Raw genomic sequence first — 22196 nt, forward strand, 5'->3', positions numbered from 1 at the left:
ACGTCATTCTTGTGTTTGTTAACCAAGAAAAGATTATACAAGAAATCTGCATCTGCTTAAAAAGCATTCAAAGAGGGGCGCCTGGGTGGCGCAGTCGGTTGAGCGTCCGACTTCAGCCAGGTCACGATCTCACGGTCCGTGAGTTCGAGCCCCGCGTCAGGCTCTGGGCTGATGGCTCGGAGCCTGGAGCCTGTTTCCGATTCTGTGTCTCCCTCTCTCTCTGCCCCTCCCCCGTTCATGCTCTGTCTCTCTCTGTCCCAAAAATAAAAAAAAAAAAAAAAAAAAGCATTCAAAGATAGAGACATATCCACCTAAAGCAAGAAAAACATTCTATGAATGGAGAGAAAAATAATTATCTTTAACTTGCAGATGTTATGTAACAAGTTCTGGAGTCACAGGCATGAATTAATGAATACGTAATTCCTATTGATTATATCTGAGAAAGAAAATAACCCCACACTGTATGGTAAGTGTTAAAAAGGCAAAGTTTTTCCAGAGTGAGATTAGTTTCCATAATTATGAAAATAACACATACTTCTGGCAGAAAAAATGTAATATATGTAAGAAAAAAAACAGGAAAAAAGTCATCCTTAGTCTTAACTGTCCTAAGCAAAACAGTTGTCTGTGTTTCATTGTATATTTTCAGTCTTTTGTTTTCCATAGAGAGGGCAAGAAGCTCTTGCAAAAGTTATCCAGAATGAAAGTATTTTTAAACCAAGCCTTTTAAAACCTTAAGTTCATAGTCCACTAGTTAGTCATTTAGGGATTTAAACACAAGATTGTTATATTTAACTTACCTTTTTTTCTGAATCACGTTTATATTTCCCAAAAAAATTATCTTTAATGAGAAAGGACTCATTCCCGGAATTGGACTCCTGTAAAATCTCTTGATTTAAATATAGCAAGATAACTAGAGGAGTAAAGAAGTCTTTAAAAAAAATTTTTTTTAAGTAGGCTTCATGCCCAGTGTGAGGATGTGAGGCTTGAACTTACAACCCTGAGATCAAGAATCAGATGCTTTACTGACTGAGCCACCCAGGAGCCCCAAAGAAATCTTTTCTTAGTGAATCAACAAATATTCTCTCTCTGTACCTACTGTATGTGAGGCATCGTACTGGACACTAACACTCTTTAAGTGGCAGGAACAGCTTAGAAAATGATACCACGCTCAAAAACTATGGCTGTTAAAGTGTTGAATGAAACAGAACTTTCATGCTTTTGGTGTACATTAATTGCTGAAATGTGGCATGGCAGACTGTTAGGTCTAGCCTGGTAATCCAACCTAAAAAAGAATAGTTTGCACAGGAATAGGAAGTAAATGCAGGAAAAGAAAAGGCAAAGAAGAAGCCTTCTGGAAAAATTTTCTCTCTTTGTGAGGTCGTAGAGACACAAGCAGGACGCAGAGGTCAGTAGCATCTCAGGAATTAAGGTGAAATGAAGACACAAGAAGGTTGCCGTAGTTAAACACCATTGAGAAAAAAAGCAGTATGGGCTCTGGAGTTAGGCAAAACTAAGTTCAAGTTCTGACTCTGCTACTTATTAGCTTTGTGGCTTTGGGCAAATTATTGAATATATTTGAGTTTCAGTGTTCTCATCGATAAAAATAGGAATACTAATACCTACCTTGCAGGGTGTTTGTGGGGATTAAATGAAATCTCTGTTACCTTGTGGTTTCTGACACATAGAGCTCAATATATATTTGCTCCTTTCCCTCTAGGGATTTAGCAGCTTAGTGCGTATTTATATGTGTATTTGATATAGTATCTATGTACTGTATTAAATTTCAGTAGTCTCAAAAGCAGACGGTTGCTTTATCTTCAGTCTGGCATAGAGGATAGAATCTGCAGATACCCTGATTTGGATGGACACTGTTAGTGTAAAAGGAGAAAAGTTTTACTGTACAATTGCAGTACTGATCTCCACCACGACAGTGAGAATGCATTTACCAAAGTAACTCTTTTCTCATTCATTCCTGAACTATTCTAGAATAGGACTCTTTACCCAAGAGAAATGCCCTGGCACTGACCAGCTAGCTGGCAGGCAACCGGACTGTTTTTAGCTACAGCCTGGGATCTGAAGGTGGAATAGGCCCAAAGACTGAGGCTCCCCTTTATCCTTCCTTTAGCTGGATATTTTAATTACGATGAGTGATTATCAAGTTTGGAGTTTCTTTCGTCTTCAGAACCATTCTGGGTTTTCCCATAGTATTTGCACGGATTTATTTGAATGGGTCTCATGTAGTTAGGTCTGACAGCTGACCATTGACCTTTGGTAATTATTATTCTTTGTTTTTCTGTTTATCAGAACTTTTAAAATCCTTCTATCAGTTGATTGAGTCAGATAAGGCAGATATTGTTCTACCTGTTTTATAGCTGAGGAAACTGAGTATCCCACAGCTTACGTGTATTGTCCAGGGCTACAGGACCATTAAGTCATGGAGTGGAGATGGGTACCCAGGTTGGTTGACTGACTCTTGCTTAAAGATGTTTTTCCATTAAGTGGTGTTATATTCTGATGTTCATATAACCAAGTAAAGTGAACAATTTTGGCTTTAAGAAATTATCATTATCCTAGGTAGCTAAACATAGTGAGTGGGCATAATGAAAGATTCTGGGATAGGCAGAGGGAGGGCAAGAGTACCTTTGGTAGAGAGCATTTTGGAAGCAGGAAGGATGAGGGAAATGAACAGAAGATTTACCAATAAATAGAATATGGGTGAAAATAAGAGGTGTTGAAGTAACATACCTGTTTTGTTTCTGCAGCTCTCTGAGGTACTTTTTAAAAGGTCTTGGTGTCTGCTTATCTTTCTTCATTTCTCTTGCACGTAAATACACACATTTGGCTACTCATGAATGCTCTCATATCGCCAACATAAGTTATAACCAGGACTGTAGAGGAATTATGGCTTCTACCACCTGACTTCTTTGCTTATGTGCAAGGCTGAAATTGGTGTAGGACTGTATACTGGGAATTGGTGCTGGGAGGGGTATTTGAGGTGGAGCAGAAAAAGTTCTGGGAGGCTCTTGGGCTAGAACAGCAAAGGTAAAAGTGGATAATAGTTAAGATTTCCCTTAGGTCTATGGAGATGTGTCATATTGAGGAGAGTGGAACAAAATAAAAGCTGGTTGCCTAAGAGGTACTCTAGGTTTGGGACTCAAGGTCTCTTGATCCTGAAAGGAGTCAGTTGGGTTAGGGTAACTGAAATGTTAGCTGGAGGGGTCTGAAGCACTTGCATTTCACTGTTGGTGGTAGGGAGAGGCCTCCCATGTTCAGTGGGCTTGTTCTGGGATCTGGAAGTGGAAAGCACTGAAATCCCCCAAAAGACACATTGATGGGCTCCTTTCATGTTTGGATGATTAGCGCTGTTTTTATGCTGTAAAATCTTCTGAGTTCCTGGAGAGTAAGAATATTAGAGAAATATAAATGAATGCTTATTTACCCAGGGATGGATTATCTAGACTGTGAATTATACATGTCATTTATTTCCCTCCCTTTTCCTACATTTTGGGTATTTTACCGATCATTAGCATTTCCACTAGAATGAGCTTGGGAAGGGAAAAAAGTCAAAATTAAAATGTTACGTTAAATTTTTAGGTAGTGATTGATAAAGGAAGAGATCACAGCTACTTTATCAATGAAAAGGCAGTTCATTTTTCATCTGTTCTTATTCTGTTGTTATTTTAATAGTTCCACTTTTTAAAAAAAAATTTTTTTTTTTAACGTTTATTTATTTTTGAGACAGAGACAGAGCATGAACGGGGGAGGTCACAGAGAGAGGGAGACACAGAATCTGAAACAGGCTTCAGGCTCTGAGCTGTCAGCACAGAGCCCGATGCGGGGCTCGAACCCACGGACCGTGAGATCATGACCTAAGCTGAAGTTGGACGCTTAACTGACCAAGCCACCCAGGCGCCCCTAATAGTTCCACTTTTTGAAGGCTGAACCTCTAAAAGCTCCCAGCTTCCCTGGAAGTAAATGTGAAATACCAGTTTTCCTTCATTTTACTGAGCAACAGTGCTGTAAATAAATAGGACTTAATTTATTACATGGTTAGTTTCTTGGTTCAGGAGGAAACCTTCTTCAATTAAGGATAATGTAATAGGCTTTTCCTTCACATTCACTATTGTCTTTTTGTCTTAGCAAGAAGCTGAATAAAATGCTTTCAAATGAAAACAAATTGATGTATTATTATTAAATTGCAGAGAAAAATTGAGCAGGTTGCAAATGAGACCAGTAGAGCTTTCTCGGGAGTCAGAATACTCAGAAACCCCATTTGCTGCAGAATCTTCAATTGGATTTCCTAAGATTCTGGCGAAGACTAAAGAGGCAAAGTGTGTTGTTTCTAGGAAAGAGGCCTTGGAGAAAATAGGCATTTTTTTTTTTTTTTTAAGATTTACATTGTGATAGGGAGGAAAGTATTGGGAGTGTGAGGACTCATCAGAGCAGAGGTCTGGAAAGGGTGGGTACGACTGCTGTGAAATGGACAAGGGAGTTTGGATGTGAACTTGGGGAATGGCTCATTTCTTAGGAGAAGGAGACTCTTTTGGAAACATCTCTGTGTACCACTGAACTAGAGTGCTCCTGATCTTTTCTGGATGGGGCTTGGAGCCTTAGGAAGGTGTTTGGTTTTTAAGTGTTGTTTTATCCCTAGCTCCGCCAGAACCTGCTTGCAAATAGCTTTCTCTGTCTGATCCTTGGATTGGAAAAGTTGGAGAATGTTTTCTCGCTTTGGAGCAAAAGATATAGTGACATTCTTAAATGTTATTTTATTTCCCCTTTTTAAAAAAGAATTCTAAGTCATTTAATAGCAAAACTTTTTCTCAAAAGGCACTGTTGAAGTTATCTCTCCCATTCTGTTTTGTAAAATACATATTTTACATTTGAGTAGCTAACGGAGGCACAGTGTTCAAAAATCAGAAGATTCAAAGTTATTTAAGTCTTCTTGTAACTGTCTCCCAATCAGTTAGTATGCACTCCATGAAGGCAGTAGGCATTACCAGTTTCTCTTGTATTTGTTTACGGATTTGAACTCCCATTTTAAATCATCTGAGATCAATTTTTCCTTCTTTTCCTTATGATGTAGCTAATCCCTCATGTTTTATTTTTCTTAGTGACATTTCTTGGCTTATTTAAAGTAAAAAAGTTAGTTTGGACCAAAACAGCCTTTTCCTACCAACGACATTGCTTTTTAGGGTTTCCATTTGAGAATTATTTATGAAAAAAGTATAGAGGAAGACATGGCCTTGAGAACTATTGGTCTGTTGCTTTCTGTGGGGAACTGTAGATCACCTACCCTGACTACACCAATCGACAGATTTTTCATGAGTAGCAACTGTGGGTGAGGCATTGTGACAGGGTTGAAAGATAGAGAAAAGATAGACCTTATGTTGCAGGAATGTATTTATTTGGTGAAATACATTATAAACACAAAATGTTAAGAGGTTTTTGTAATGGTTCATGATGACAACTTTAAAGGGTTTAATTGGCACATAAATGATATAGAATGTAAGTAAGTTGGGTGGGTTTTTTTTGTGTGTGTTGTTTTGTTTTGGAAAGAGAGAGCTTTAAGCTGGTATAATGAGAGACAGGGTGACAGAAGAAGTATGATTTGAATTGGGCTTTATGGAATGGTTCGGTAAGACAGTGTGAGTCAAAGTAAGAAGGTGAGAATGCACAAAGTATTTTGGGAGTGCAGTAAACAAATCAGTTGGGCTGGGGTAGGAACCCCTGCCCCCCAAGTGGCAGGAAAGCCTGCAAAAGATAGGGTAGAGGTAGCCAAATATTAAGGACTTTTTGAAGTTGCATTTATCCTTAGAGACAGTGAAGAACAAAGAAGATTTTAGAGGGAGCACAGAATGACCCATCATCAAAGCTGTGCCATAATGTGTTAGGAGGATTGGGCAGCAATGTGTAATAGGACAGAATAGAACAAGAAATGGACATCCAGTTAATTGGCTATTTGGTTTAGCCTTAGATGCATGGTGACGAGGGCTTGGACTAGGATTGTAGTGAGAAAGATAGGAAGGAAAAGAAATAGAATTTTATATATGTGTGTCACGTGTGTTTAACTAACATTTTCCTAACGTAAGAAATAGTTTATAGGAAGACTCAGTAGGACTTGATGAAAGACTACATGGGGAAAAGGGAAGAGGAGGAGTTCAAGATTATTTTGCCGTTTTAAAGTTTAAAGACATAGAGTCTTCTAATTAGAACATTTAGGGAAGTATGTTCTACAATACATGTTGGCAGTCTAGTCCAGAGCATGTTGGTTAGCAAGCTATCCTTATTTATTTATTTATTTATTTATGTAAGTAAACTCTACACCCAGTGTGGGGCTTGAACTCAGGACCCTGGGAGTCAGATTCTCTTCTGCCTGAGCCAGCCAGGTGCCCCTATTTCTAATTTTTAATCCTTTCTCTGTAGAGAATTTTGCCTGCTCCTCACCCCACCCACCTCCTCCCCGCCTTGAGCTTTTAAAGTTTTCCTTAAGGGAAACTTAAGTGTCCCCACTTCTTTACTCTCCGTGCTCGCTCACTGATAAAGATTACTTAACCTTTGTAGATCTCTGTCCTTTTCTAATTTTGGAGTGTTAAATTCTGTCCATTTATAAGCCGAATTTAACATGTGGTCTTTTTCCTTGATATTCTCAACTAACCTTTAGTTTCACGTATGAAGAAATAAGAATTATGCACCTTTTCATAGACCTGGGGGATGGCTGTTTTATCCTTACTGTAACTCAGTGGCTTTCTTTCTTTGATCATTTGCTTATGTTCTGTGTGCTTCATGAAAACCATTTGAAACTGCAGGCTTAATTAAAGGTTGCAACTGAAAGGATTCTAATAGGTAAAAGCAGAGGGAAAGAGACTTTATCAGCCAGTGGTGTTTCTTTTTATTTCAGGTATTGAATCTTGGGCTGTGGATACAAAATGTCAGACTTGACTTGCAGAAACGTCGTTGGTGTATCTAGGGTACCAGACAGAGGCCAGTGGGCCCTACCATGCAACTTCAGAGCAAAGGATGTGCTCAGGAAGCTTAGGTTCTGTTCTAGCCTTTCGTATTCAGCAAAGATCTTTGAATAAGAAAAAAACAAAGGGTGATTGGAACATTAGAATATGTGCATGGAAAATAACGGCATACACGTAAGAGGAAAGCAATTTAATGCAATAAAAGTTTTCATTTAATTTGTTAATATTATTTTCCTTCTCGCCACTACAATTACTGAGTTCTTGCAAATTCCATTAACATTTGCCACAGTTTGCACTCAGACAGTTGGCAGAAGTCCCCATGGTTTGTGTGGAACCAGTAGAGCAGAGAGAGTTCATGTACACGATGTTAGTACATTTAGCCCTCTTTTTAGGGATGCAAAGCATCCTTACAGTAAGTAATCCCATCAGGAGGTTCTCTGTGCAATCACAGTGTAAGTTAGTACCTGTTTCCTGGTTTGACTGCTCAAAGCAAGTGATTAAGTTAAACAAAAGCCAGTCCGGGATGAGGAAAGTCCAGAAAGACCTCTTCACTGAATGCTGGCAACCTGTTTTATTAATCTAGCTGTTGTAGAGCAAGTAATGTGTTGGTAGATTTACAGATTTTTATTTTATTTCACTTACTTTTGTAATAGTTCTTCCACATCTCTAGAAAAGAAAGTGGAGGGGTATGTAAGACCCAAGAAAGGCACAAAACGAGTGATTAAGTGTAGTGGGAAGCAAACAACCATGTGACTATTTCACTTGCCTTATAAGCTTTTTTTTCCCCCTCACTCATAAGAAAAGTTCAGCCATGAGTGCAGACGGGTAAGACTTCTTTCATTTTGAGATCTTAATATAGACTCTTGGCATTAGAAATTGCTGGAAAGTTTTATAGGTCAAAGAAAATAAGTACATTTTGTGTTATGTATGGATATCGAAGACATGTTATTAATTAGATCCGAGTGTTTTCCATCTTTCATTTTAATTAGACTACATCCAGCCTGACCTTTGGGGGCTGCTAGGTTTTGTTCCTAGCCACATGCTCCTTCCTGACCATTAGTAAGTCTTCGGTTTGTACTGTCCCCTGTGGGTTGTGGGAGCTGCCACAACTTCACCTCCCACTCCTTATCTGGCTGCCTTCCGGCTTTCCAGTGGTGAGGCCTAGCGGTCTTCTGGGGGAGTGTGACTTCTGTGCCTGCTTGAACTCTGCTCTGGAGCCCTAGCTTTGCTCAGGATAGTGCTCAGAGAAAGGGTTTTTGTTTGTTTTTTAAGAGCAATATATTTATCACTCAGTGCAATCCATTGCAAAATCTCAAGAAAAAAAATATCCTCCCCAGAAAGCAGTGCCACTTTTCTAGCCAGGATTGCAGACCCATCAGCTCCTTTTAGGTACTGCTTCTGTTTATAGGTGTTGACTTGTCACAGCCTTTCCAGGTTTGTTTGTTTGTTTGTTTGTTTTTCCTTCCATGGTTTACTCACAGAACCTAGTAAGAACTCTTATTTGTGGGAACTGACTGCCGACTTTTGGTGGTTATTATAAAAATCTACTGTGGATCTGTAGAGGTCAGAGTATGGACACTAGTCTACATTTTGGGCAAGAGGGTATCTCTGATGTTTTCATGTATAAAATTTAGGTACCAGAACCCCTGTGATCTAGTTGTGGCTTTGGACTAGTACACTGTGCTCCTGGGATGAACAGGGTTCTTTTTCCTATTTGGAAACGTGTTCCTATTAGGGTACTGTCACCGAATAGGGTCCTGTTTCCTTCACAAGAATAAGTCCCATAGAACTAATAATATTGGGGCACCAGGGTGGCTTAGTTAAACATCCAACTCTTGATTTTGGCTCACGTCATGATCTCGTGGTCTGTGGGTTCAAGCCCTCCACCGGGCTCCTCACTGACAGTGCAGAGCCTGCTTGGGATTCTCTCTCTCTTTTTCTCTCTCTTTCTCTGCCTTTCCCTTGCTCGCTCGCTCTCTCAAAATAAATAAATAAACTTAAAAAAACTAGTATTTGAAAAGTTTTTGAGGTTCTTGCTCATGTATAGCAAATATAATTTTTTCCTTTTAACATTTTTAACAGCTTTAGTTATTTTTTTCTTCTATTGTTATTTTTAAAGTTTACAAGAAGTACAGTTGAAACAAATTTGGTATATAGTTCTGTGAGTTTTAACACGTCTGGATTCATATATGTAACCACCTCCGCATTCAGCCTACTGAACAGTTCCATCACCTCAGAAAGTCTCCCCACTGCTGTCCCTTTGTAGTCACACTCTCCTTAAGCCATAATCCTTACCAGCCGCTGATTGGTTCCCCATTCCTAGGGTTTTGCCTTTTCTGGAATGTCATGTAAAGGAATCCTACCTGCTACAGTACATAGCCTTTTGAGACTGGCTTCTTCCACTTAACATGGTGCCTGGGAGATTTGTCCATATTGTGTGTATCAATAGTTCATTCTTTTTCATTGCTAAGTAGTAGCCTACTGTAGGTTATGTGACAGTTTGTTTATCCACTCATTTGATGACCGGTGTTTGATTTGAGATGTGTCCAATTCCAAGCAATTGTGAATAGTGCTGCTGTAAACATTCGTGTATAGGTTTTTGAACCCAAATTCATATTTCTCAAAGATATCTCTAAGAGTGAGATTGCTAGGTAATATAGTGAGTGTGTGTTTAACTTTATAAGAAACTATGAAACTATATTTTGTAGAGTGGTTATACCATTTTGTATTCCCACCAGCAATGTATGAAAGTTCATTTACGCCAGGTGTAAATTTGCACTTGGTGTCTTTGGTGAAGCATCTGTTCAGATCTTTTGCACATTTAAACAAATTGGATTATTTATTTTCTTACTGTGTTTTTTGAGTTTAAAAAAATTACTTCTATCCTGGATAGAAAGTCTTTTATCGGATAAATTATCTGAATATATTTTCTCCTAGTTTGTAGCTTTTCTTTTTCTTCTCTTAACAGTGTCTTTTATAGAGCTACAGTTTTCAATTTTAAGTCTAATTTGTCTATTTCTTTTATGGATCGTGTTTTTGAGATCATACGTAAGAATTCTTATATATGACACAAAGATGTTCTTTGCTTTCTTCTAAAAGTTTTATAGTTTCCCATTTTTCATTTAGGTCTATGATCCATACGAGTTAATTTTTGTATAAGGTATGAAATTTAGACCCAGGTTCATTTTTATTTACTTTTTGCAGATAGATGTGTGGTTATTCCCGCTATTGGAAAGACTATTCTTTTTCCATTGAATTTGTTTTGCACCCTTGTCAAAAGTCAATTGGCTATATTTGTGTGGGTCTTTTTCTAGACTCTCTATTCTGTTCCATTGATTTATGTGTCTGTCCCTTTCGCTGATACCAACTGTCTGACTACTGTAGCTTTGTAGCAAGACTGACGATTGTGTGGTGTGAGCTTTCTAGCTTTCTTCTTCTTTTTTTCAAAATTGCTTTGGCTATTCTTTTTTTTTTTTTTAATTTTTTAAAATGTTTATTTATTTTTGAGAGAGACAGAGACAGAATGCAAGTGGGTTGGGACAGAGCGAGAGGGAGACACAGAATCCAAAACAGGCTCCAGGCTCTGAGCTGTCGACACAGAGCCCGACGTGGGGCTCGAACTCACGAGCTGCGAGATCATGACCTGAGCCGAAGTCGGACGCTCAACCGACTGAGCCACCCAGGAGCCCCTGCTTTGGCTATTCTAATCCTTTGGTCTTTCCATATCAATTTTAAAATCAGTTGGTCTATATGTTGCAAAAACTCCTGCTTGCATTTTGATTAGAACTGCATTAAATCTGTAGATAAGTTGAGAGTTGATACCTTAACTATATTGTATATTCCAATCAATGAACATGATGTATGTCTTCATCTATTTAGGTTGCATTTGATTAATCAGCATTTTATTGTTTTGAGCATATAGATTTACACATTATTTTGTTAGATTTATTCTTAAGTATTTTTTTTTGATCTATTTTTAAAGTTTTTGTTTTAGACTTCAATTTCTAATTCATTCTTAGGGTATAGAAATATGATGAATTTTTTATGTTGAATCTGTATTCTACAACCTTGTTAAACTCACTTAATAGTTCTAGAAGCCTTTTTATAGATTATGGGGACTTTTATATAGATAATTATGTCATCTATGAATAGTGACAGCTTAATTTTTTCCTTTCTAATGTATATGCTTTTTATTTCTTTCTCTCTTCCACCCTTATTATAGACTTTACAGGCTTCCAGTAGGATATTGAATGAGAGTAGTGAGAGTAGATATTCATGCTTTCTTCCTGTTCTTAGGGAAAAAGCATTTAGTCTTTCACCATTAAGTATGATGGTAGCTGTTGGTTTTTGTAGGTGTTCTTTATAAGGCTTGGTTCCCCTCTATTCCTAGTTGCTGAGAGTTTTTTCAGGAATGGATGTTGAGTTTTGTGAAATGCTTTTTCTGTATCAATTGATATGATCATAGGTTTTTTTTTCTTCTTTAATCTGTTAATGTAATAGATTACACTGATTGATTTTTAATATTGAACCAGCCTTGCATTCTTAGGGTAAACATCACTTGGTTGTGATGAGGTACTCTTCTATAATGTTGATTTGCTAATTTGTTGAGTTTTATATCTGTGTTCATGAGGATATTATCAGTCCGTAGTTTTGTTTTTTTCTTGTCCTGTCTTTGTCTAGTTGGTATCAGGATAATGCTGGTCTTGCAAAATAAGTTAGAAAGTGTTTCTGTTGATATTTTTTGGAATAGAATGTGTAGAATTCCTTCTCTTAAGTATTTGGTAGGATTTTCTAGTGAAGGCATTTGTGCCTAGGATTTTTTGTGTGTGAAGGTTTTAACTACAAATTAGATTTCTTTTTTTTTTTTTAATTTTTTAAATGTTTATTTACTTGAGAGAGAGACAGCGTGTGGAGAGGGGCAGAGAGAGAGGGAGACACAGAATCTGAAGCAGGCCCCAGACCGTGAACTGTCAGCCCAGAGCCCAATGCGGGGCTTGAACTCATGAACCATGAGATCATGAACTGAGCCGAAGTCGGATGCTTAACCGACTGAGCCACCCAGGCGCCCCTAGATTTCTTTATTAGATATAAGACAACTCAGGTTGCATATTTCTTTTGGGGTGAATTTTGATACTTTGTGACTTTGAAAGAATAGTTTCATTTCATATAAGTCGGTGAAATTAATGTACATTCCATGTACTGTTCCCTTGTTACCCTTTAACAAAATTTTTTTTTTACATTTATTCATTTTTGAGAGACAGAGACAGAGCACAAGTGGGGGAGGGGCAGAGAGAGAGGGAGACACAGAATCCGGAGCAGGCTCCAGGCTCCCAGCTATCAGCACAAAGCCCAAAGCAGGGCTCGAACTCACAAATCGCGAGATCATGACCTGTGCCGAAGTCAGATGCACAGCTGACTGAGCCACCCAGGCACCCCCCTTATTATCCTTTTAATGTGTGGGGGTCTATAGTGATATTCCTTCTTTCCTTCCTGTTACTGATAATTTTGTGTATTCATTCTTTTCTTTTTTTCTTTGAGTAGAGGCTTATCAATTTTATCCACCTATTCAAAGGACCAGCTTTTTAAAAAAAATGTTTATTTTTGAGAGAGAGAGAGTGTGTGTTCATGAGCATGTGCAAGTTGAGGAGGGGCAGAGACAGAGGGAGACACAGAATCTGAAGTAGGCTCCAGGCTCTGAGCTGTCAGCACAGAGCCTGATGAGGGGCTTGAACTCATGATCTCTGAGATCATGACCTGAGCCGAAGTCAGACACTTAACCAACTGAACCACCCAGGCGCGCCCAGAAAACCAGCTTTTAATTTTATTGATTTTTCTCTACTGTTTTTCTTTAAATTGTTTTCTGTTTATATTGTTTTTCTTATATTTCTTTTCTTCCTTCTGTATGCTTTAATTTACTCTTCTGTGTTTGTTTATAAGTTTTTTTGTTTTGTTTTTTGTTTTTGTTTTGAGAAAGAGAGAGTGCAAGGGGAGGTGTGGCAGAGAGAGGGAGAGAGAGAATCCCAAGCAAGCTCCATGCCCAATGCAGAGCCCAACTCGGGGCTTGATCTCACATGAGATCAAGACCTGAGCCAAAAATCAAAAGTCGGACACTTAACCGACTGAGCCACCTGGCCACCCCTCTTCTGTTTGTTTGTTTGTTTGTTTTTTTTAAGATGGAAGTTTAGATTGTTTGAGACTTAATTTTCTAATAGAAGTTTTTAATACTCTAAATTTCCCTAACTTCCCTGTAAACACTGCTGTGACTATATTTTACAAATTTTGGTATGTTGAAATTTTATTTCCCTTGAGACTTCCTTTTTGAGCAGTTAATTATTTGGAAATGTGTTGATGTGAGGTAGTCCAGAGTCTTTCATTCATTGATTTCTAGTTTAATTCCATTATTGTCAAAGAACATACTTTGTATGATTTCAGTACTTTTACAATTGTTGAGATTTGTTTTACCAGCCAAGATATGGTCTATCTTGGTGAATGTTCCATGTGCACTTGAAAAGAATGTATATTCTGCTGTTGTTTGGTGGAATGTTCTATACATGTCAATTATATCAATTGATTGATGGTGCTGTTCATTTCTTCTGTATCCTTAATTTTTTTCTCCTCTCTTTTTCTAAAGTGGTGATTTGATTATTTAATTGAAACATTATATTCTACCTTTTTATTTTTTTTAGTTTTTTGAAGTATAATTGACTAATAGGAATTGTGTATATTTAAGGTATACAACTTTATGTTTTGATATCCTTGATTGGTTTTTATTTAGTTGTCTGGTTGATTACTGAGAAAGGAAGATTCAAATCTCCAACTGTAATTGTAGATCTGTCCATTTCTTCCCTTAGTTCTGTCAAGTTTTGTTTCATATATTTTGAGTCTCTTTTGTTGGGTGTATATACATTTAGTGAATTGACCCTTTTGTCATTATTTCATGTTCTTTCATTCCTGGTGATTTTCCTTGCTTTGAAGTCCACTTTGTCTGATATTAATATAGCCACTCCAGATTCCTGTTGATCATATTTTCATGTATATATTTTCTTCTCTTAAACATTTTTAAATTTTGAAATAATTTCAAATTATTAAAAGAGTTTCAAAAGTAGTACAGAGTTCCTATGTGCCCTTCACTTAGCTTTCCCTAATATTAACCTCTTATATAGCCTTAGTACATTTATCAAAACTGAGAAATTAGCATTAGTATTAGTACTCTATTAAGTAACCTCAGGATTTTATTTGGATTTCGCCAGATTTTCTAGTAATGTCCCTTTTCTGTTCCCATAATCCAATTCATATTGCATTTAGCATCCTTTTTCTTTTTTTGAGAGAGAAAGAGAGCATGAGGGAGAGGCAGAGAGAGAGGGAGAGAGAGAATCCCAAGCAGGCTCTGCACTGCCAGCGCAGAGCACGACATGGTACTCAAACTAATGAACTGTGAGATCATGACCTGAGCCGAAACCAAGAGTTGGACGCTTAACCAACTGAGCCACCCAGGTGCCCCTGACAATCTCTCTTCTAATTGATGTGTTTAGACCATTTGCATTTAACATAATTATTGCTTTCGATTCAAGTCTGCCATTTTATTATTTATTTTGTTTGCTCCTTCTGTTTTGTATTTACTTCCCTTCTGTTCTTTTGGATTATTTGAATATTTTTTTTAGTACTCTATTTTAGTTTACTTACTAAGTTTTTTTTACTATCTTGTATAGTTATTTTAGTTTTGACTGAGGATTACAATATACATACTTATTCATTCTACTTAGAGTAGGTATTAACTACTTACAGTGGAATGTAGAAACTTTAGCACCATTAGATTTACCTCTTTACCCTCTTCCTTTTATGTTTGTAATTGTCATATGCATTACATCTACATTCATTGAAAGCACCATCAGACATTGTTTAATTTTTGCTTTTTACCATCATTTATATTTTAAAGAACTAAAGAGGAGTAAAAATGTCTATGACATTTACTCAGATATTTATCATTTCTGTTTTAATGCATTCCGGAAATTCTAAGTTCTCCTTAAGTATCATTTCCCTTCCTGAAGAATTCCCCTTAGCTTTTCTTTTGGCAGATGTGCTGGTAATGTCTTCTGTTGGTTTTCTTCATGTGACAATTCATTCCTTCATCATTTTTGAAGGATATTTTCCCTGGATATAAAATTTTAGGTTGACAGTTGTTTTTTTCCCAGCACTTAAAAATCTTGTTCCATTGCCTTCTGTCCTCCATGACACATCCAGAATCATTCACATTATTGTTCCTGTGTAAGTAATGCATAATTTTTATGATTATTTTCAAGATTTTTTTTCTTTGTTTTAGTTTTCACCGGGCAAGAATGTCTTTAAGTTTATCCTGTTTGCCATGCACTGAGTTTCTTGAATGTAGTTTATGTCTTTTACCAACTTTGGGAAGTTTTTGGCTATTATTTCTTCAAATATTTTTCCTGGACCACACTCTTTCTCCTTTCCCTATGGGCCTTTGATGATTAAGTGTTAGGTCTTCTGTATTGTTCAGCTTGGATAATTTTTGTTGGTTCCATCTTCAAGTTCACTGACTCTTCTGTCATCTTAATTCCACTTTTGACCCCACCCAGCAGATTTTAAAATTTCTGTTATTGTATTTTCTAATTTAAAATGTTCTATTTGGGGGTACCTGGATGGCTCAATTGGTTTAGTGTTCAACTCTCGATTTCAGCTCAGGTCATGATCTCATAGTTTGTGAGATCAAGCCCCATGTTGGGCTCCATGCTGATGGCATGGAGCCTGCTTGGGATTCTCTCTCTTTCTCTCTCTCTCCGCCCCTACCCTGCTCATGTGCACTTGCTCTCTCTCTCTCTTTCTCTCTCTCTCAAAATAAATAATTTTTTCCTGAAAATTCGGCCCACCTTGGAGCTCATGGGTCTCCTGATTTTAGGCTGGTCCCAATGCTGAGCCCACAACACTAGGGTGGTCAAGCCACGATATCCAGGGAAAGGCTACTATTATTCTGAGGTGGCTTGACAGGGATGAGCCACTAAAACCAACCTTAGCTTTGGAATATACATATGGAAGAAAAGTAAAAGGGAACAATATACCAAAAGATATTGCTCACTTTTGGAAACTAGGTGGAGGAACCTCCTTATAGGACTTAATCAGCATACTCATCACAAGTGATACTTTATGGACGTTTTCTATTGTTCTTGTTTTGGATCTTTCAAAACCTAATGACCTTTGGCCCACCACGGAAAATGTGTTGCAAGCCACAAAAAGCCACGTAGATAAAGTGATAATGAAACCAGGGAAGACAAATTCTAAAGCAGCTTCTGAAATGAGACAGAAAATATGGAGTAATATGCAGAAGTACCATTCAGTGAGTTGCTGGTGGAATTATTCCCGGAATTCTTAGTTCCATAAATAGTTAAAGATAATAACATCACAAACAACTTCCTTAGATTCTTATGTGTGATTGGAAATTCAATTGATGTAGATGACCTTGTTCACTGGAAAATTATAGCAATTTAATAAAACCTCAGTGAAAACAAAACTGTAAAACAAACAAAAAAACTTTTTCCCCCCAATTTGGTTCCTGTGTGTGTGTGTGTGTATGTTCTATTCCTTCGTTGAGATTATGTTTCCATTTACTTAAAGAGTGTTTGCCTTTATTTCCTGGTGTATGATTATAATAGCTGCTTTAAAGTCTTTGATAATTTTATATGTTGCGGTTGGTGTCTGTTCATTGTCTTCTCCCTTGTGTGAGATGTTCAGATTTTTTTATATCAGTTTGGATTTGTATCTTGGATATTTTGAATATTATGTTGTGAGACTTTGAGTCTTGTGTAAATTTTATAGAGAATGTTTCTGTTTGCTTGTTTGAGCAGTCCACCAGTCTTGTTAGGTTCAGGCTATAAGTACTTACCTGTCTTCTATGGGCTGGTGTTCAGTATCTGTCCAATTTTCAAAGTATTTGCAGTGCTATTTGTGTCTGTTCCATGTGGGTACCAGTCAGTGGCCATTCTCAGACCTGGGCAGTCGTATACCATTTATTAATAGATGAGTTGTCAAAGCCTTTGGTATGTGTTTAGGGTCAGATACATGCCATGTGCAGCTTAGGGATGAGCCCTGGAGTTCACATCCAGCCTTATTGAGCTCCCTCCTCTTCCTGTTCTCTCAAACTTTCAAGACCCAAAGCATTCTCCTTTTTGCTCCTCTCACTAAAAAGCTGAAACTTTAGCTTTCTGCTCTGCTTTGAACTTCCTGGAACTACATTTCCTTGAGAACCAAATGGCAAGGGGGTAGAGAAAGAAAACAAGAGAATGGAGATACCCTCTTTGCTCTTGGGATTGCAGTTTCTCTGGTCAGAGAAAAGCTTTTCCTATTCTGCTGCTGTTGTCATTGCCATCACTGCCTATTTGTTTAGGGTAAAGCAGGAGCAAACAAAAGAGAGGAACAAAATCGGGATTTCCTCTATTTCTTTGGCCTTTAGGGGCTCCCTTTCCTGTTTTTGTTTTTGTTTTTTGTTTTGTTTTGCACCAAAAACGGAGGTCTTGGAGCTCTTTCTGTCTGCACCTGGTGTACAGTTCTGGGTTTGGGCTGCCTTTGAGTTCAGTCCAGGAAGTCCCAGAAGAAGAAAAAAGGAAAACTCTCTGTTGATTTCACGATACTTTGAGTTTTGGTTTCTTTTCCCAGCCTTCTGGCGATCAGTGACTTTTAAATCCTCAGACAAAGCATGGAGTAGCTGTAGCTAGGGATTTTAGTTGAGTTCAGTGGGAGAGAGAGGGTGGAATGGACTTTTATTCCATCTTAACTGGAACCAGAAATTTGGCTTATTTATTAAACACATGCTGAGATGAGGTGAGAAAGGTGGTGGTTTCAAGGAGGGTTATCAGTCCCAAAAGATCAAATGACCGGGTGAACAGGCCTCACGGTCCCTGGTGGAGGAGGTGCCTCAGGGTAAGACTGCAGCATTTTGGGGGTGGTATGCTCTCTCCCCCATCTTTTTAATTTTAAAATAAAAAAAATTTTGAGTAGATAATGTATTTGCAGGGGAACAAAGAGAGAGAGGTAAGTTTCCTTCACTTACTCTGGCCACCAGTTCCTTTCCCTGGAGACACCCAGTGACCAGTTTCTTTTGTATCCTTGCAGAGATATTCCACACATTACCAAACATAAAGTGGGAATAAGTGTGCATATATTAACAAATGTTCTGTACACACTGCTCCATGCCTAGCTTTCTCACTTGATATGTCCTGGGTTTCCAGCAGTGTCTGTAGGAGGCTTCATTATTTTTAGCAGTAGTGAAGAATACTGTTGAGTGAATATAATATGATTTATCACTAAGTCATTTATTAGTGGGTGTTATTGCATCCATAAATGTACAATTATTTAGTAAATAAATACTCTATTGATTTCAGTCCTTTGGTTATTATAGGAAAGTTTCATTGTATATCCTTGTACACACATTTTACATATGTGAACCGGTACCTAGGAGTAAAGAGTATGTATGTCCATTTAAAATTGCCAAATTTTTAATAGCATGTTGGTGTCTTGTTTCATGCTACTGCAAATAACCCATCAACTTTTTAAGCTTTGGTGAGTAGAGGCATATTAGAATAGGTAATAGAAACCTTCATATAATCTTAACTTTAAGTTTTCTAATTCTGGTTAACATCTAACTCTGGTTCTGCCAGGTAATTTACCAAAATCGTGTGGGGAGCAAAAGAAAGCAGATTAGTTGGCATTTACCTTATTTCCTCCTTCTATTTCTATTAAGAGATGTGCCAACAAGCTGTAGAGAAAATAGTGTAAGATGACTATTTAGTAAACAGCCAAAAGGAAAAGTAAATATGACAGTCAAGAGGACTTGGATGGCCCATGATTAGTCAGTTCCTAATCCTCGCATGTTGGTTTGAATTCAGGCTTTTCTTTTGAGGAACATTTTGTCCACCATGTATTTCCACCTGCACAACCATGCCTATCTATGTCCATGGAGCAGGCTGCTGTCATTTACTATATTTATGGGGGAACAGAAACCATACAAATACAATGATCATTTTTTTCTGATCTCTAGATCAGCCTATGTGATGTGAAAGTTTTATGGAAGAAGCAGTCTTGGAGACACAGTTAATATCATGGGGACCAAAGTGTCATCAGTTAGGGTTTGTTTGTTTGTTTGTTTGTTTAGAGGGAGTGTGTGCATGTGAACAGGGGAGAGGGGCAGAGGGAGAGAAGAGACTCTTAAGCAGGCTCCATGATCAGTTCTGAGCCCAGTGTGAGGCTTGATCCTACAACCCTGGGATCACAACCTGAACTGAAACCAAGAATTGGACGTTCAACCGACTGAGCCACCCAGGCACGCCTCCCAGGGTTTGTTTTTTTAATGGTTTATGGTGTTGGTTTGAAAACAAGGGTTTCAGGTGTAGCATTTTCCTAATAACAGTCTTTGTGACTTTGTATGTAAGACTAAAAATCAGATCAATGAGATACTTAAAATTTTTCATGTTTACTTAGCTTTAATTGTGTTAGTATCTGCTTCAATTAATTTTAGTAAATAATAAAATTAGCTAGAACATTAATATGAAAAAAAAGACTTTTTAAAGGGAATGAATGGTGTGTTCTTTCCAAGTGGGGACCCTACTTGGGTAAATTATTAAGCAATAAAACTGGTTTGGGTGGCTCTTCAAATAGTCACCTGATTTTAATTTTTTAGGTATTTAACCCCATATTATCTGAGAAATAAGGATGAGCAGGTATTCATTATTTGAAGAAATACAATGCAGTAGAAAATACAAAACAAAAACAGTTATCTTGGGAGACCGTGCACTTTAATACAGTAAAGCAATTATTACATAAAATATTGTTGGAATTTTGTGTTTGATTTGCCTTCTGAATCTGTTCCATATCAGTCAAATAAAAAAAAAAAAGACAAAAAACAAAAAACCCGCTCTGTATGATCAGACACCACTATGGGGCAGACTGGGAAGGAAAAGTCGATGGTTCTTATAATGACTAGCAGGCTTACTGGAAGATACTAAGAAAGGACTCACACACGATATCCTTGGTCTTATCTGACATTGTGGTTTCATAGAGTAATGTGACAGAGGAAAGACTGTCAAGAAACTTTTTATTGCTTAAATGCTGTATCTTTTACTTTTTATCTTCATAAAGTTCTGTGACCTCTGTTTAGCATATAAAGCAAGTTAAGCAAGTGTGGCCCTTGCCAACTATAAACTTATCATATGTCTTTGGGTCTAGAAATTCCCTTTTGAATGCTATTTTCTGAATTTGGATTAGAGATCAGAGCCAGTATACATCTTTCCCAGAGGGCAGCCAATTAATTCTTAGAATTTTATTTTATTTACTAATGTATCTTTTTTCTTTCTTTTTTTTAAAGTTTATTTATTTATTTTGAGACAGAGAGCTCCTGCATGCACAGGGGAGGGGCAGAGAGAGAGAGAGAGAGAGAGAGAGAGAGAGAGAGAACTCCAGGCAAGCTCTGTGCTTTTAGCATGGAGCCTGACTCAGGGGCTTGAACCCACAAACTGTGAGATCATGACCTGAGCTGAAACCAAGAGCTGATTGCTTAACTGACTGAGCCACCCAGGTGCCCTGAATTCTTAGAATTTTACATCATTACCTTAAACATGTAGTGCTGATTTTCATTCAGGAATACAAAGTGCATTGTATTGATGACCTCTTTTAGATGGTGAATTCTCAAAACACTGATGGTAATAGTATGAGTGTCAGGTGTTACTCACCAGGGCTGATATCTTATGAAGAGCCTGTGCAGTTATTTGGCTATAGACTGGGACATTGCTGTTATCAGTTCATATACACAGTGTTGCTTCTGGAATAATTTAATCTGGAAGTGGAGATACTGGGGTGGTTCAGATCTCTTTCGTTCTATGTCAGAGCCAATCGCAAGTAAGAAGGAAGGGACAGAGTCTTAGCCATGGCCCTTGGCATTTTAAAGGCTGGCCAGTGTCCAGACCAGACAAGGTGAGAGTCCCAAGAGAGGCCACAGTTCTGCTATGTAGGCCTGAGAAGCCCAGTTAATCTCATCTGAAGGCATGGAAAGGAAGGAAGAAGTCCTCATCAAAGAAAGAGCATGTAGTTCTGTATTTTATGGATTCTACCTCTGGTAAAGAAGCATCTGACCAGAAATGTGCCAGGGGAATGCATGATCTTCATCAACAGAAGTATTATTACAACAAATTTAGTTTACAACAGATAGTAAGTCAAGTGCACTTTATTCCCTCTCTGTAACAGATGTGCCTAATACCGTGATCCTATACTTTTGTCACACAGAAATTTTGCAGATAAAATATTAATTAGTTTTCACACTAGTTTGACCTTAAACCAGCATTATATTATTAAAAAATCAACTTTTTATTTTGGAATAATTTTAGATTCACAAAAAAGTTGCAAATACAGAAAGTTCTGTATATGCCTTACTCAGTTTCCCCTAATGTTAACACCTTACATTACCATGGTATAATTATCAAAAAACTAAGAAACCAAGAGTGGTGCATCATTGTGAAATTCTGGACTTTCTTTGGATTTTAACAGTTTTTATTTTTTAATTTTTTTAAAAAAATGATTACTTATTTTGAGAGAGAGAGAAAAAGCACCGCTAAGTGGGGGAGAGGCAGAGAGACTCCCAAGCAGGCTGTGCTCTGTCAGCGCAGAGCCCAATGCAGGGCTCAGTCCCATGAACTGTGAGATCATAACCTGAACCAAAATCAAGAGTCAGGCGCTTAACCAACTGAGCCACCCAAGTGCCCCCGGATTTCACCAGTTTTTATATTAACGTCCTTTTTCTCTTGCAAGATCTAGTCCAACATATCACATTGTATTCAGTCATTATGTCTTCTTAGTCTCTGGTTCCCTCAGTTTCTCAGACTTCCCTTGTTTAGTATGACATTGGCAGTTTTGAGGAGTAACTGGTGAGCTATTTTATCCCTCAGTTTGGGTTTGTCTGGAGTTTTAGGATTAGACTTAAGGTTATGGGTTTTGAAGAATACTGTAAAGGTGAAGTGTCCTCTTTATCACATCCTATCGGCAGTATATGGTATTAACATGACTTACCACTGGTGATGTTAACCATAGTCATTTGGTTAAGGTAATGTTTGCCAGGTTTTTCCACTATAAAGTGACTGTTTTTCCATACTGTATTCCTTGGAAATTAGTCACTAAGTCCAGCCCGCACTTGGGGGGAGGAGGGATGAGAATTAAGCTCCACTTCCTGGAGAAGGT

General features: G+C 37.8%; 1 pseudogene; it reads left to right on the plus strand.

Annotated features, from left to right (window-relative positions):
- Positions 1–7329: 7329 nt before the first annotated feature.
- Positions 7330–16479, plus strand: LOC125919845 (cytoplasmic dynein 2 light intermediate chain 1-like; annotated as a pseudogene).
- The last annotated feature ends 5717 nt before the right edge of the window (positions 16480–22196 follow it).

This window comes from Panthera uncia, chromosome B4 (genome assembly GCF_023721935.1).
Source record: "Panthera uncia isolate 11264 chromosome B4, Puncia_PCG_1.0, whole genome shotgun sequence".
NCBI lineage: Eukaryota > Metazoa > Chordata > Mammalia > Carnivora > Felidae > Panthera > Panthera uncia.